Source organism: Mustela putorius, unplaced genomic scaffold (assembly GCF_011764305.1).
Source record: "Mustela putorius furo isolate JIRA1106 unplaced genomic scaffold, ASM1176430v1.1 tig00000281_pilon_pilon_pilon, whole genome shotgun sequence".
In the NCBI taxonomy this organism is placed as follows: domain Eukaryota; kingdom Metazoa; phylum Chordata; class Mammalia; order Carnivora; family Mustelidae; genus Mustela; species Mustela putorius.
Window position 1 is genome coordinate 19,651,981 of NW_025421343.1, and position 17,747 is coordinate 19,669,727.

Sequence of the window (17,747 nt, forward strand, 5' to 3'; positions counted from 1 at the left end):
TTTATTTATTTATTTGACAGACAGAGATCACAAGTAGGCAAAGAGGCAGGCAGAGAGAGAGGAGGAAACAGGCTCCCCATTGAGCAGAGAGCCCAATGTGGGGCTCGATCCCAGGATCCCTGAGATCATGACCTGAGCCAAAGGCAGCCGCTTAACTGACTGAGCCACCCAGGTGCCCCTGGAGCCTGCTCATAATTGAATGTTCATTTCTAGATTAGGCCTCCATAGTCATATCCCCTCCATGTAAACTGGGAAGACTGAAGTTTTGGGAGGATCTATGAATCTGATAGTCAACGAATGAAAATGAGAGTCTATGGTAGTCTATGAATGAATAGGAGAGTCCTTCAGACCTAAAACTTTCATTTCAAAATGGCAGCATTTTTGCACCAGCCTGTGTGTAGCTAGATGTGACCCAGGTACACACAGTCCATGGCATAAGGTGGGTTACTCTCACACCAAAGCAAGAAGTCATTCCTGTGGAAACACCCCCAGAGAGCTTCCCAGGGCCAACGGTGTGGGGAAGCCATCTTATTGTCAGTGTGGAGCAGTTGCCAGTCTCAGTCGTCCAGGGATTGGCACAAAACCAGGCTCACCAATTTGGCCCAACTGCAGGTCAAGCAACAGAGGCAAAACTAAGGACAGGAGCAGGCATTTCACGGAGGGAGAAATACAAATCACCAATAATTCTGTATAAGGGCAAGAATATTTGACATGTGCAAATTAAAATAAAGAGATACCATTTGCCAGAAACTAAATTGGGAAATTAAAAAAAAAAATACTATTCAGCATAGATGAAGAGGCAGGAAAACAGGTAGTCTTATATACCACTAATAGATGTGTAAGATGGTTAACATTTCTGGAGAGCATATTAGTAGTATTTACCAAAAACCCTAAAATGTGATTTACCTTGAACTCAGCATCTTCACTTCTAGGAAGGAGCCCAAAGCAAATCATCACAGGTATCGAGGTATCTACCAAGAAGTCTCCTCACAATTTTATTTTTTAGTGGTGCAAAATAAGAAACAACCTGCTACAAGAAAAGAGGAGATTACAAAATAATCCTGTATGACCTTAGGATTATAAAAGAGATGACCGGTATATTTACACATCTATGGGCAAAAGAGTGAAAAAATATCCACAAGAATGTTAACTGTGATAATGTCTGAATTCTGGGATTCTGGGTGATTTTTTATTTTATTCTTTGTACTTTTTTTCTATTGCTACAATGCACATGCATTACTCTGGTAGTGAGCAACAGTGCTGTTAAAAACAAAAGGCAGGGGCGCCTGGGTGGCTCAGTGGGTTAAGCTTCTGCTTTCAGCTCAGGTCATGACCTCAGGGTCCTGGGATTGAGCCCTGCATCGGGCTCTCTGCTCAGCCGGGAGCCTTCTTCCTCCTCTCTCTGCCTCTCTGCCTGCTTGTGATCTCTCTGTCAAATAAATAATTAAAAAAAAAAAAAAAAGGTAGTGGGGGTGCCTGGGTGGCTCAGTGGGGGTGCCTCTGCCTTCGGCTCGGGTCATGATCCCAGGGTCCTGGGATCGAGCCCTGCCTCGGGCTCTCTGCTCAGCAGCGAGCCTGCTTCCCTTTCTCTCTTTGCCTGCCTCTCTGCCTACTTGTGATTTCCCTCTCTGTCAAATAAATAAATAAAATCTTAAAAACAAAAACAAAAACAAAAAAAGACAATGTACAGCATTCTGAGTACTAGCCCAGGTTCATTTATGATTTGATTACAATTCAGGAGATACAACTAAACTTCTTGCTTAGTTTTCCTATCTGCTCACTGGAGGAGTTGTGGTGTCAAGTGTTTAAAGGGCAGAACAGAGTTCTAGTGTGCTTCTGAGCGCTACTGTCCATGAATTCATGAAGTCAGAGAAATTGAACAGCTTTTGCTTAGATGTCTTCTTTGACCCACACTTCGCTATTTGGGATCAGAGTCTCCAACAGGGTAGATGTTCCCTCGTAGACGGTGCCCTACCCATTCCTGTCCACCTGGGGTGCCGGGAACTCTGAGCTGCTCATGGTTATCCTTGGATTGAGGGGTGCACTGAAGGGAGAGCCAGGAGAGTTGGTGGGAGTATATCACTTGTGATGCTTCTCTCAAAGCTATGACATCAGATCCTCCCTGAAACTCTTCATGTTCTCATGGACAACATTTATCTAAATCAATTTATCTAAATCAGTCTGGTCCTTAAGTGATCTCCATGCCCCAGTCCCATTTCCAACCAGTGTTCCCCATAATGATATCTAAAGTCTTGGTCACTCTAAGTATATGAGGTGAGACCTAGTAGGCATTTACCTAGAGCCAGAATACCTACAGGGGTGGACTTGAGAGAACTGGACACAGCATTTTCCCTCAATCATGTCACCAGAAGATGGATTATTTCACATTGTCCTCAAAGTAGAAAGGGGAGAATGAAGAATAAGCTCCCTTTAAGGAATCCGGTGAGTTCTCTCTGTAAGGAATATTGATGTTTCCTCACAGCCAACCCTGCGAAAGAAAGACTATTGTGAAGGTAAAGAAAGGCAAATCTTCTGACATGGAAATTGAGACATATTTTCTTGGTGAAATGCCTTGGTAACAAGGGAATGCCTTCTTGTGTCTTTGTCTGTCATGTTCAGCATCTTTAAATGAGCACAGCAAATCCCCTGAATGTGCAAGTTAGCCCAGGAGGATATAGTGAAATGGACACTCCTATAATTCTGAGGGTATGGGGGCATGATGGTTATGGAGTCCTTCTGGGTATGATGTTTCCAGTGGGCAATTTGTCAGTCTCTATCAAAAGCCTAAAATCATTCATACCATTTACCACAGAAAATACAGTTCTGAGAACTTATTGTAAGAAATATTTGTATATTTTTTAAGTAGGCTCAACTCCCAGCATGGAGCCCAATGCGGAACTTGAACTCACAACCCTGAGATCAAGACCTGAGCTGAGATCAACAGTCAGACACTTAACCAACTGAGCACTCAGGTGCCACAGAATTAATTTTTTTAATATGCAAAAAGACTACATAAGAATGTTCACTGAAGTGCTATTTACAAAAGTGAAAAACTAAAAAAAAATCCAGTAATTGGAATTAGTTAAATAAAGCATGGAAAGGTACTAAGAGGCCATTATTCATTATATACTTATTATTTACTTGAATAATATTTAAGGATACTAAGAAAACCTCATGATAAAAAGTGAAAAAGTATGTATTACAAACCCAGTGTAGATATATAGATATATAGTATACTATATAGATAGATAGTACACATACATGCATACACACAATACACATTTGTTATATATAAATATTTTTTTCTATTTTTTCCAACCTTATTAGATTGGCTTCTCTTCATGTATCCTGATTTACTCTTCATTATGTAGGACTGCAGAAAGTCCAGTCCTCTCTCCACGTATTTCTGAGAATCTCCAGAAAGTTTTATATATTCCATCTCTGCTGGTTTCCACTGGTCACGTGCTCTAGGACTCTGCCCCCAATCACCCCTGGACTTCTCATAATGGCTTTTCCAGCAGGCTGTCACTCGACAATCTACCTTACCGTGAAATGTGAAAACCTTCTTCCTATTACCCAAGATACATCTGACATAAGGCTGCAATTTCAACAAACTCTGTGAAGTCTTGAGGATTACATAAGGGAATTACAGTGCAAAGAAAGAAAACTTAAAAGTAGATATCGGATATCACTGCCTCTAAAGTTCCCTTGTAGAACCCTTTCCTGGGGTTCCCTCTGGGCAGTCCCTCCCCTTAGCTCTCAGCTTGCCATGCCTGGAGCTTCCCCACCCTCCTGGTTGGGGCTCTCCCCTGGTACACTTGACCCAAGTCTTGGGGCCCCCACTTCTTTTTTCTTTTTTGAAACATTTTATTTATTTATTTGACAGACACAGACAGACAGACAAAGACAGAGAGCACAAATAGGGAGGACATGGAGAAGCAGACTCCCTGCTGAGCCTGGAGCCCAACTCAGGGCTTGATACCAGGACCCTGGGATCATGAAATAAGCTGAAGGCAGACATTTAACTGACTGAGCCACCCGGGCACTGACATTTAACTGACTAAGCCAATTTCTTATTTCTTTTAATAAAATTTTATTATTTTTTAAAGATTTTATTTACTTGACAGACAGAGGTCACAAGTAGGCAGAGAGGCAGGCAGAGAGAGAGAGAGGAGGAAGCAGGTTTCCTGCTGAGCAGAGAGCCCGATGCGGGGCTCGATCCCAGGACCCAGGGATCATGACCTGAGCTGAAGGCAGAGGCTTAACCCACTGAGCCACCCAGGCGCCCCCCCCTAATTTTTATTTTTTAAAAAAATTTTATTTACTTATTTATTTGAGGGGAGGCGGGTAGGGAGAGGGACAACCAGACTCCACACTGAATGCAGAGACTGATTTTGACAAACTTTATTGGATTTCTTCAAAACTGAGTATACTCTGTTCCTTTGGTAATTTGTCTGGCATTTTTGTTACCAAATAAAATACATTTTTTAAAAAGCATTATCTACACCCAACATAGGGCTCAAAGTCACAACCCCAAGGTCAAGAGCTGCAGGCCCTACTGACTGAACCAATGAAGCAACTCTAAAATACATTCTTGATAGCAGATTCTCATAGTCATTTATTTTAAAACATCATAGAACACTTCAATATTGTATTTGATTTTAGTGAAAAAAGAATAGTAGTTTTGAGATTTCAGGTTTTTGATTTTTAAGAGATTACACAAGCTGGGGAGAGAAGAAAGGAGAGAGAGAAACTTAAGCAGACTGCATGTCCAGCACGGAGCCTGATGGGGGCTTGATTCCACAAGCCCAACATCATGACCTGAGCTGAAATCAAAAGTTGGATGCTTAATTGACTGAGCCACCTGGGCACCCCTCCAACTTCTTATTTCTGACTATCAAAAGAGGACACAAAACATTGCAACAATCCAGACAGAGGTATACCTGCCCCCAGTAAGAAATGGCTGTGTGTGTGTGTGTGTGTGTGTGTGTGTGTGTGTGTGTGTGTGTGTGTGTGTTAAAGATTTTATCATTTGAGAGGGAGAGAGAGCACATGAGCTAGGGGTGGAGAGCTGCAGAGGGAGAAACAGACTCCTTGCTGAGCAGGGAGCCCAATTCAAGGCTCAATCCTAGGACCTTGAGATCATGACCTGAGACCTGAGACAAAGTTAGACGCTTAACTGACTGCCCTACCCAGGCGCCCCATGGCTTTTTGTGTTATTCAACAGAAACCTCAGCATCTCCACCTAAAATATCTGCATTTGGATTACTCCATTGGCTCAGGGTGTCTCCAAGAACAACTATTGCCACTCCTTTGGGGCCTCAAGAACATAGAAACAGTTGTTACTTAAAGATAAAGTCCAGGGGCACCTGGGTGGCTCAGTGGATTAAAGCTTCTGCCTTCAATGCAGGTCATGATCCCAGGGTCCTGGAATCGAGCCCCACATCGAGCCTGCTTCCCCCGTCTCTCTCTGCCTGCCTCTCTGCCTACTTGTGATCTCTCTCTGTCAAGTAAATAAATAAAATCTTAAAAAAAAAAAAAAAAGTTGAAGTCCACCTTCCAACCTTAGAAAGTTCAAGAAACATTTTTTTAAAATTTGGAATGCAGTTTCAAATGCACACTACAAACAATAAACAAGTTCTCGCTATGTACCAGGTACTACACTAAGCACTAAGCAGATATGAACTCATTGATCTTCCTGAGACTTTTTTACATCAAGTGCTATCGATGATATCCCATATCATTGATATATTGATATCACCACGTAGGTGGAGAAATTAAGAGAGAGAGCTGTTAAATAATTTGCTCAAAGACACAGAACCAGAAAGTGGTGAAGCGGGGCTATACCTAGGTAGTCTCAATCTAGAGAGTTAGCCACCTTCTGCTACTCTATTGTATTGCTTCACAGGATGGGAGAAAGAGAAACCTAGAAAGGATAGGAGAAAAGAAAATGGTGACTTGAATTTTATTTTTTCAAATTGTCCAAAAGGAACTTTACTTTCAAAATTAGGAACCAGAATATATCTATATTATCTAGATCTGTATCTGTATTTATCTCCATGTCTCTATCTCTGAATGTGTTGGGGAGGGAAACGAAAAGGCTACTCTAGGCATTGCATCTTCGTCTCCATGGGTCATACCAACCCCTCCTACTTAACTATGACAATAGGCATCTTTTCTCTAAGAAGGGCTGCTCACTTCCACGAGTAGGCCCCCTGGGGACTATATTTATGTGCTGTGACCTCATGCTCTAGCTTCAGTTGATTGAACTAGGAGATCACCTGACTCACATCAGGCCAATACAATTTTCTTACTCAGAGATTTCAAATTGAAGTTGAGAGGCAGTCAATCTGGGATAGTCTCTTATCCAGAGGACATATAGACTCAGAAGAAGTTAACTACTACAGCAACCCATGCCCAGATTTCAGTAGCTTTAGTTTATTTCTCCATAATATCACAGTTCAATGTGGGTTGATGGAGATGGGGAAATGCTATGCTCCGCAATTTTATCAAGTACAGAGGCCCGTTCCATCTAGTGGTTCAACTATTCTCTAAGGCTGTAGTCAAAGGAAGAGGGAGAGGATCAAGGAGTGCAGAGTAGGTTTTTCTGTTGGTAGGGCCTGAAAATCACATGCATTCCTTCTGTCCACATTCTAAAGGCTGTAACTCATCACATGACCTCAGCTAACTGCAAAGAATACTGGGAAATGTAGTCCAGTCTTATGCCTAGAAAGAAAAGAAAATGGATATGTGATCATCTAGTTAGTCTCTGTCACAACACACAAGTTTTGAACTATAGAGTTCATAGTCTGTCCTCTATATCCATGAAAAAGCTAAGAAAACCAATTTGTAGAGAGACAAGAATGAAGCAGGTGTTCATATGGAAGCAGAGATGACAGTGAAAGGGAGAGAGAGAGAGAATTGTATGGTTTCTGGCTTTCTACTTTGTGACGCTCCTTTTTTTGTTTTGCTTTGTTCGATTTGGTACATACGTAATTTTTGTAATAACAGTTTTATTGAGCTTTAATTCACATCCCATAAAATTAAGCCTTTTAAACTATGCAATTGAGTGGTTTTTTAGTATAGTCAGAGTAGTGCAACCATCATCACTATCTAATTCCATAGCATTTTTATCCCTGCAAAAGAAACTCGAGGGCCAGGACGCCTGGGTGGCTCAGTTGGTAGGACGACTGACTTCGGCTCAGGTCATGATCCTGGAGTCCTGGTATGGAGTCCCGCATCGGGCTCCCAGCTCTATGGGGAGTCTGCTTCTCCCTCTGACCTTCTCCTCAGTCATGCTCTCTCTCACTGTCTCTCTCTCAAATAAATAAATAAAATCTTTAAAAAAAAAAAAAAAAAAAAAAAAAAGAAAAGAAAGAAACTCCAGGGCCACCTGGCTGGCTCAGTTGGTGAAGCAGTCGACTTTTAATCTTAGGGTCATGGGCTCGAGTCCCATGATGGGCATAGAGATCACTTAAAAATAAAATCTTTAAAAAAAAGAAAAGAAGAAAAGAAAAGAAAAGAAACTCCAGGCCTATTAGCAGTCACTCCATTTCCCACTCCACACAGTGCCTAGCAACTACTACGCTACTTTCTGTCTCTATGGATTTGCCTATTCTAACCATTGAACATAAATGGAATCATACGGGATATGGCCTTTTGTGTCAAGCTCTTTTCACTTATTCAAGGCTCATCCATGTTGTAGCATGTGTCAAGTTCCATTTCTTTTTATGACTAAATAATATTCTATTGCATGGATTCATCAGTGGGTGGGCATTTGAGTTGTTTCCACTCATTGCCTATTCTGAATAATGCTGCTGGGAACACTGGTGTACACATTTTTGTGCACACATTCCTTTTCATAGACGTGGAACTACTGGCTCATATGGCAACAGTCTTATGGATTAACATTTTGAGGAATGACACTAGTTTTTAGAAATTTTAGCTGCCCTTCAGTATCCTTCACACAAATACAGGAATTCCTTTTTCCCCTCTTCTTTCATCAACTTGAGTTAGTTTCAATAATATTATTTATAACCTCAAGAGCCTTAACAAAGTCACCTACTTCTGTTGCTTCTGGTTTAGGCCTTCCTGATTCTTCCATCCCCTTTATTTTGGCTCTGTTTGCCCGCCTTTTTAAATAGTTTTTTAGTTTGGCTTTTTTCTGGCTACAAGTATCAGGCACTCATTCCAGTTAGCTCAAGCATGTTAAGAAAAATACATGATAAGATAATGCAAGTTTTCAGTAACCTAAAATCAGGAACCAGAATGGGCTGGCTTCGGGGAAACCAGTGGTAGAAGCTAGTTCTCAGTTTGGTGGGGTGGGCAGCACAGACCTCACCCACAGAAATCCCTAAGCGTTCATAGCCTTTCATCATTAGAAATATAGGACAGCCAAACTCCTTTCTGCCCTGCCCTGCTACTAACTACTAATGTCTCTCTTTGTTTACATGCCTCCTCTAGGAAAAAGCATCGCTTTTCATACCTGGCTATGGGTCAAGGGAATCTAGCCAATCTGTGGATCGATGCTCCTTGAATCAGTTGCCCACCTCTTATCCAATCACCAGTGAGAACAGAAAGCTGGATCACATAGTATAAAACAAGACTGTTGGACCTATCTTTTTCTTTGGTAGGGACTAGGGGTTAGAGCAGTTTCCACTAGATGATACTGGTATAGAAGGGCATGGCGATTGATCTCTTTGGATGTGGTTTGATATTTTTAATAATTAATGAAAATGGGTCACTTCTTTTTCAATACATTTCTGTCTTTGGTCTTAGCAGTTCTGCCAGGATACAGTTTCTTGCATTCAATCTCCAGCTTTTTGCATTGTAATTAAGGGTAAGATAAAGCCATGGTCCCATCTTGAGGTTCAAGTACCTCCCTGTGAAAGGAACTGAATTAGGGATGGGTGATAGAGACATTCTGTTCCCTTGTATGGTGTGAAGAGTAAAGGAGTAGAAAAGAGTCCCTGAGAAGACCCTGTTTCCTATTCCCATTAGAGCTCCCGCCCCACCATTCTCATTCTATCTTCTACCCTACTTCCTAAAACAGTGTGGGCTACAGCCACAGCCAAGGCGCAAAGAGTATAGCAAGCTGTCTGCAATTGTCAGGTCTACTTTCAACATGTCACAGCTGGAACAGAACAGAAAGCTCCTAGAGCCAAACTTAAGCACTGGGATGGGTAGAAAACTGGCCTGAAGTACCTTCTTTCTATAAGGACAGACCCAGAGAAAGAAGTTTATTTATAAAAGGTAAATGTAGGCTTTCGTATGTTAGAATGAGCAATAAATAACTTTTGAAATGAAAACTTAAACTGTTATCATTAAAATAAGTTCTTTTGGGGCACCTGGGTGGCTCAGTGGGTTAAAGCCTCTGCCTTTGGCTCAGGTCATGATCCCAGGGTCCTGGGATGGAGCCCCACATCAGGCTCTCTGCTCAGCAAAGAGCCTGCTTCCCTTCCTCTCCGTCTGCTGGCCTCTCTGCCTACTTGTGATCCCTGTCTCTCTGTCAAATAAATTAATAAAATCTTTAATAAATAAATAAATAAATAAATATAATAAGTTCTTTTTAGAATATTAAATTTTGAGTGTACATCTACCTATTTTTTCCTTAACAAAGTCAAAATTTAAAAAAAAAAACCATTTGGAAAATCTTGATTTCTAAAAAGGGCAGGCCCATTGTCTGCCCTAATTTTATTTCTTGTTCCTTGTCTGTGTTTTTTTTTTTTTTTTTAATATTCTTCCTGTAGCTAATATAAAGCATGGGTTTTCCAGATTGTCTGGACATACTCCAAAAGAAATATCTGACCCATATCTTTAAGGAAAAAGGCATTGAGTAGCCACATGACTAAAAGCTAAAGTAGCTTGAGGGTAGGCATGGGGTAGAGATGGAGGACAGAGAAGGCAGGGTTTCATTTTTTACTAGCAAACTTTTTTTTTTTTTAAAGATTTTATTTATTTATTTGACAGAGAGAAATTACAAGTACACTGAGAGGCAGGCAGAGAGAGAGAGAGAGAGAAGGAAGCAGGCTCCCTGCTGAGCAGAGAGCCTGATTCGGAACTCGATCCCAGGACCCTGAGATCATGACCTGAGCCGAAGGCAGCGGCTTAACCCACTGAGCCACCCAGGCGCCCCTACTAGCAAACTTTTGATTGGACTTTCTGAACCTCAGCATTTTAGGAATTTGAGTTGGTCAAGTCAGTTGTGAAAGACTCGTGTGCAGCAGGAATTGGAAAAAGAAAAGATTATTTGCATGAGTTTTGCACTCCCCAATTGGATACACACTGTTCCATAACTGGACACAACACAAACATATTTATTTATTTTAAGGCTGTCTGCTGACCTGCATTGTGAGTTTGCTCAGCGGGCCAGCATGGCACAGAGAGGGGGAGTCAAGAGCCCAGATGTGGGGCCTCTGAAGGCGGGTGCTGGTATCATCACTTGAAGGGTTTCTCAATGGCTGGCTGCCTATAATCCAAACAGTCCTTAGTAAGGCTGGCTCTTAGTAGTTTAAGGAGTCTCACTGATGTAGCAATCAGGTTGCTCTTTCAGAGTACTTGTACGTTCTTAAGTATATTCCAAAGAGGCTGGATTCCCATTCACGATATGGATGAAAATGTGACAAGATGAGGCTCAGGGTCTTCCTGGAGTGATGCTGCGGATTTTAGAACCAAGAAGAGAGGTGCAGAATGTGGACAGAGAGGTCAAGAGTATGAACTTGGGAGCCAGACTGCGTGACTTGGAATCCTAGCCCTTCTTTTCCTAGCCCTGCAGTCTTGGGTAAAGTACTTAACCTCTCTGTGCCTCAATTTCCCAATCTGTAGTATGGGGATTAAGTAACCCTACTTCAGAAGCATCACAATGATTGTTAAATGAGTTAACATTTTGAAGGTGATGAAGGCATTGTGTAACAGTTAGTTAGTAAGCACTGTACATATTTCTTAAGTAGAAGAAGTAAAATATACTGATGGCTGGCGAAGCTAGTGTTGATTGGCTCCAGGACTCTGTATTTTCAGATGAGAAAAGGCTGCATGCTAGAAACAACCCAAGTTAGAACAGATCTAAACATTGTGGTTGTACCAGGAGACATTGTACTAACCAATTTTAAAATGAGGTATATCTGTGTATCCTGCTGTGGAATAATCCCTAAGACGTATCGTCAGGGGAGAGAGAAGTCCCCATACACCATACGTAGGAATAATTAAGGGATCTAGCACTTCTTGAGGATTTTCTATGCATCAGGCATTGTTTTAAAAGTTTTGTATATATAGGGCGTCTGGGTGGTTCAGTCAGTGAAGTGTATGACTCTTAGATTTGGCCCAGGTTGTGATCTCAGGGTCATGAGATAGAGCCCCCCTACTGGGCTCTGTGCTCAGCACAATGTCTATCTCAGACTTTCCCTCCCTCTCCCTTTGCCCCCACCCCTGTGCACACACACTCTCTCTAAAATAGATAGTAAATCTTTTCCAAAAATCTTTGTATATATTAATTCATCTCATCTCCATATAAGGAAGGTACTGGCTTTTTCCCCATTGTGGAGATTATGAAATAACTGAGTCCCAGAGAGGTTATGTAATTTGTCTAAGGTCACCCCGCTGGTAGGTAAATGAGCTGGGATTTGAATTCAGATGGTTTTGTTTCAGTGTCCATTTATCAATCACTATGGTAAATTACTCTTCCAATAGCATAAGCACACAAATAAAACTATATACATATAAAGATAAATACATATGAAAAACAAAATAAAACAAAGTCTGGAAGCATAGACACTAACCATGAACCCCTAAAGAGAGAAGTAGGACTGAAAGGGGTCAGGTGGAGGCAGATGATTAAGGAGAAGGGGGACTTTCACTTTTCATTATATATTTACTTGTATTTTATTTGACTTATTTAGTGTAACACAAATGTGAATTCATATACTGCTTTTGGAAGTAAAAACTAATTGTAAAATAAATGAAAAAATAAATGAACTTATTTTACTTAACAATATGTACCCCAACGTTTATAGCAGCAATGTCCATAATACCCAAACTATGGAAAGAGCCCAAATGTCCATCAACAGATGAATGGATAAGGAAGATGTGATATATATATATATATATATACAATGGAATATTAGGGGCGCCTGGGTGGCGCAGTGGGTTAAGCCTCTGCCTTCGGTCATGATCTCAGGGGCCTGGGATTGAGCCCTGCAGCGGGCTCTCTGCTCAGCAGTGAGCCTGCTTCCCCTATTGAATATAGGTATGACCTATATTATATATATATATATATATATATATATATATATATTCAATTATATGAATTGGGGTGCCTGGGTGGTTTAGTGGGTTAAGCCTCTGCCTTCGGCTCAGGCCCTGGTCTTAGGGTCCTGGGATCGAGCCCTGCCTCAGGCTCTCTGCTTGGCAGGGAGCCTGCTTCCCCCTCTCTCTGCCTACTTGTGATTTCTCTGTCAAATAAATAAATAAATAAAAATCTCAAAAAAAAAAAAAAAAGACTGATGAATCACTGACCTCTACCTCTGAAACCAATAATACCTTATATGTGAATTAATTAAATTTAAATTTGAATAATAAATAAAAATTTTAAAAACAGAAACAAAAATACCCTCAAACAATTATGAAGGCCTTACTCTGTACCAGGCTGTGTTCTCAGTGCTTGACAGATATTGAATAACTTAATTCTCTTAAAAATCTCCAAAAAAAAAAAAAAATCTCCATTTTCCAGATGAGGAAAGCTAGGTACTTATCACACAGCTGGTAAGAGGCCAAGCTGGGATTTGAACCCACAGAGTCTGGCTGCAGATTCTGTACTCTCGGTCACTCTACCATATATGTATACATGTGTGAGCTGAACCCTGAACCAATGGTCCTCACCCATGTGCAAGGGCTTGCCCAGGCTACCACCCACTCTATGCCATGGGGAACACCTTTAGTCAGATGGTCAGAGGTACAGGCTCTGCAATCACCCAAACAAGGACATGGACACCATCTCCACTGCTTACCAGTTTTGTGACTTTGGGCGAATTATTGAACAGTTTTGATCTCCGGATCTTCAACTGTAAAATTAAATGAATAATTGTCACTATGTCATAAAGGTCGTTACAAAGATCAAAAACATTAGCATATACAAAGTGCTTAGCACAGAATCTGGCATACAACAAGAAACAACTCCGTGTTAATTATTACATTATGATTATTAGTTTATTATCTTGGTACCTCCTTTCCAGGGAGGCCTTTTCTCCCATCTTTATTTGGGACACAAAGGCACATGCCATTGACCTAGCACTTGTAGTATAAGGAATTTGCCCATCGATGTGCTTGCAAAAAGTACACCCAGGTATATGCATAAAGATGTCACCGATGTCTGTTTAAGCCATCAACTGGTATGACCTAAACATTCGTCATTAGAAAACTGATCAGATACATTCTGATATATCTATATAAGGAACAATATTTGGGGATCCTAGTTTGGCCCAATAAATGGCAGCCCTCTTCCCTGCTCCAGCTCTGAATAAATTGAGAAATAAAACTAAGGACTGGCAGACGAAGGCCTAATAATGCCGATAAGAGACAAAGTTGGATGTGGTACCTAAATGAGAGACACATTTCACACCACTGAAACCCCAACCAAGCATCTGTTGACCCAGTTCTGCCTACTTCTGCGGCAGCAGAAGGCACACTCCCTACAGGCAGCTTGGTGCTAAGCAGAAAGGGCAGAGCTGAACCCAGCATGTCTAAGTTGTACTTCCAAGCTTGTTAGTCCTCAGGGAGTAGAAGGAGTAAAGGGACAGAAAGGGGGCAGGAATTACGTTGAGGGCCGCTTATTTGGAATTCACATTCTCTTCTTGCAAAGACTCTGCAGACATTAAAAGAAGGGAGTAAATCTGCAGTGCACATGTGGAAAGATCTCTAAGGTAGCTTTTTGGGTGAAAAAAGCAAAATGCAGAATAAGTATAGTAAGACCGCTTTTACATAAAATTTTGTTAAAGGACATAAATCAATGCGTAGTACCAAGAATAAACAAAAAATTGGGGCGCCTGGGTGGCTCAGTGGGTTAAAGCCTCTGCCTTTGGCTCGGGTCGTGGTCCCCGGGTCCTGGGATCAAGCTCCGCCTAGGGCTCTCTGCTCAGCGGGGAGCCTTCTTCCTCCTCTCTCTCTGCTTGCCTCTCTGCCTGCCTGTGATCTCTGTCTGTCAAATAAATAAATAAAATCTTAAAAAAAAAAAAAGAATAAACAAAAAAGTAGTAATAGTGGTTATATTTGGGGGAGGGACTCAGGCAGAATGAGAAGTTTTTATTCTTCCTTTTACACTTTTTAAAAATTGTTTTTATTTTCTTCCCACACATTCACGACTTCTGTGTTTATTATTTTTAATGCTGTTGGGAGTAGTCTGGACTGTGGGGCTCATGACTATTACTGCATTCATCTTTATACTGCCCTGCAAAAATAAGTTATAATGCATGTTATTTAAAAAAATAAAAACAAGGCAGCCTGAAAAAAAAAAACCAAAAAGTGCCTTCTAGCTTCAGGAGTCCTAATGAGCTATAATCAGAGAGACGCCAGACTAGTCAAAATTGGAAGAAAGAGCTATAATCACAGGGGGGAAAAAAATGAAAAAAAAAAAAAAAAAAAAAAACCACACACACACACACACACACACATACACAAATAAAACCTCTCTCCACAACTTGAAGTGTCCCAGAAAAAGCAGGAGTAATGACAGCAGACCGACTTCAGGAAAAGCAGACAAGAGGAGCTCCAGGGTGGGGACTGGAGGCACTGGTGTGGGCGATACTGTGGAATCGTGTCAGAAAGTGAAAACCGCCATGAGGACCTGGGGACCCCAAGGAAGAGAGAGACAAGAGCTGCCACGTAAAGGCCTGGGGACCCCAAGAAAGAAACTGAAGGGGCTGAGGTATAAAATAAATCAGAAGGAACTTAGGAGGAAAGGTTGCCCTGATTCTGACTAACGGTCTGATGGTCCTCAGGCCTTGAGTGGCCTTGGAGAAACCAGGTCAGGGTTGTATCACCAAAGGCACTGTGCTGGAGAAACATGATGGCTGGGTTGCTTCCTGCAGCCTCAGGTCCTCGAAATGAAGTCAGGGTGACAGACCCACAGCCAGGCACGTGAGGGTCTCTCAATCAAGGACCTCATGGCTCCTCCTTTGGCCTGCCAAAGCTCTGGCGGAGAGGAGCATCCTTATGGGAAAGCCTGCATGGGGCCTCGTTACTTGTCACACTCCTCTGTCGCTAGACCAGGCCCTGTGAGAGAATTCTAAAGAATTGATTTTCATGGGGGCGAAATACAGTAACTCATGTTGCAATCCTGCTCAAATCACGGAACAGATACTTTAAGGCCCAGATTCCTTAAGGCGGCTTTGATTTACCGCACACTCCACATTCCGACGAGAGTCTGAAGTGAGGGTCACTGCCCACGTGAAGCCATGTCTCACCGTTCTCTGGAAGTTAAGCGCTCAAGAAAGAGATTTCCTCAACTTCCTTTGGTGCTCACAAAACGAAAGTAGCCGTTACATAATAAAGCCTGTAAAAGGCTCCATGGGTTGAGAAGTCCCCGATGTTTTTCCTGCCTTTGGTCATTTTCTTTGTTTAAAGTGTTCAGAAACAGTGAAAGTTCAAGAAGAAAAAAAAACATTTCCAGCAGGAAAATGAGTGAGAGAGTTAGTCAGCAGCGAGACTCACTCATACGGCCATGAGGCTGTAACTTAATCTTGACAACATAGTCTTTCCTGGAAGAGATTCGAACAGCGATTTATCATTTTATAATTTGTGGTTTACATTTGAGCCATAAACCAAGCAGATGTATTGGTTTGAGGCACTTCTGATTCCTTTTAAAGTCCCAGGAGGCACGAAGACAGCTTCAAACTGGAGGCCCCAGGCTCTTGGGGTTTCACCAGGAGAGCACAAAGGACAAGGTTTCTGTATTCACTCTCCTTCCTTAGGAAATGTATGGAATGCGCGCCTTTGTTTGTTTTAGACGCGGCGGGGGGCGGGGGGGGGCAGACTTTGATAGCTGGAGCCATGAGCTGGCCCCCTCCTATCTTTGGAGGGGTGGGTTTTCATATGTTCCAGGGTCCCCTGGGAAATGAGAAGCTGGAAGCTGAGGGGGGAAATGGGTGGAGAAAGGGGAAGCAAGGGGGAAGGGCGGAGTGCCGGAGATAACTCTGCTGACTTCACAGTTTTCCACTGGGGCCTGCCCTGCCTACCTCTGTTGACATCAAAGCTCTTTGCGCCTGCTCAGTCTGCCCTGCCGGCTGGCCGCCACTGGGAAAGAAGGAATTGGCTCGGAGCCCTAGAACAAAATTGAGAACAAAATTTCTGAAATTAACTTTGCCTTTAAAAAAAAAAGGGAATTTTCAGCTCTGGTGGCAGCTCCGGGATCGCCTCCCACTGGGGTTCCAAGCATCCACCGGGGACAAAGGGCACACCTTTTACAGAGATGTCTCCAGAAACCTGAGCAGCTTCCCAAGGTGTCTCACTGGTTCTACAGCAGTGTTGGCTGTCTGTGGGCCCATGGGTGCGGCTTTCACAATCATGTTGGGGCGCCTGGATTCGGAAAGGCTTGCCTCCCCTCCTCGGAGCAATGTAGCGCCTCAGATCTTTGCTGGCAGCTGAGCTCCCATGTCTGTTGCTGTTCTCTCTCCTCCTTGCTACCCCCATGCTGGGACCTACTTGTTTTCCTGCCCCCTTCTCTGTTTCCCCCCAGCAGTTCGCTTGCCTGTTCCCTGGAAGGGAACAGAAGAAGTAAGATGACCATCCTGTCTGCTGTCCCTGCTGACTTAACCATTCTAAGACCAGGATGGAAAACACTGCAGCACCCTCGCCGGGCAGACAGAGTCAGTCACCCCGGATTCCGCATGTTGAAACCAAGTTCTAGAACCCAGCTTTAACAGATATACACATGTGTAGGATATTTCACAGTTCTGTCCTCCACCAGTCCCAGGCTGTATTGGAAGCATTGACTTTTGCAGTCTTCTACTGTTCAGTGTGAACGCAAAGATGAGCCTGGGCTCCACGTGGGGTGGGTGTCCAGCTTCAGAGCCAACCTGAGCGCTACGAGCGGTTTAGAAGGTTCTGTAACCAGTTATAGATCAAAGGATGCCAGTGCTTTTCCTCTTCTAACTTTATCACCGCTGGCCCTAGGTCCTGGCTTGAGAAAGTTCTTAGAGCAGTCTTGGCCTAGGCCTTTCTGGAACACAGCCATACTGCAGGCTGTCTGTGCCTGCCGTGTCCAGATCTGTGCTTGAACGGAAGGGCAAATTGAAGAAGAACACATGACTCTTGTCCTTAGGGAAAATAAGAGAAAGGTCATATTTTAGATAGGAAATGGGTGAATGAGATGGTCCAAACCCTCTATTTTAAAACCAGGGACTTTGAAATTGGGAAATGAAAGCTTAGACTAAGTTAGTGAAGAGACTTACCTGAGGTAAGGTTTCATTGGTTAATGCCACAGACAAGAATTAGAATCAATGTCAGTTAATTTGTAGCAAATGCGTCCCGTGGACCCAAATCCAAATGCCAAGGTCACTTAAAACCAGCTTACTACAACAGACAGACCGAGGGTCTTACACAGTTAAGGTAGCTCACACAGAAACCTGACCTTGGTTTTCTAGATTCAAACTAACTTTACCTACCCCCAACCCAGTTCTGGGGTTTCAACCATGTACTGTCAACACATTTGAAATTGATTCAAAATGCTTTTCGGAGAACCATCTTAGTTCAGCTTTGCA

General features: G+C 42.5%; 1 long non-coding RNA gene across 1 annotated transcript; it reads right to left on the reverse strand.

The window, feature by feature from the left end:
- Positions 1-2,221: 2,221 nt before the first annotated feature.
- LOC123391799 lies at positions 2,222-15,933 on the reverse strand. Its single transcript, XR_006606528.1, has 3 exons — positions 14,971-15,933; positions 13,002-13,055; positions 2,222-2,488 (listed from the first exon to the last, which is right to left on the reverse strand). It is a non-coding gene; the product is annotated as an uncharacterized LOC123391799 (long non-coding RNA).
- Positions 15,934-17,747: the final 1,814 nt, after the last annotated feature.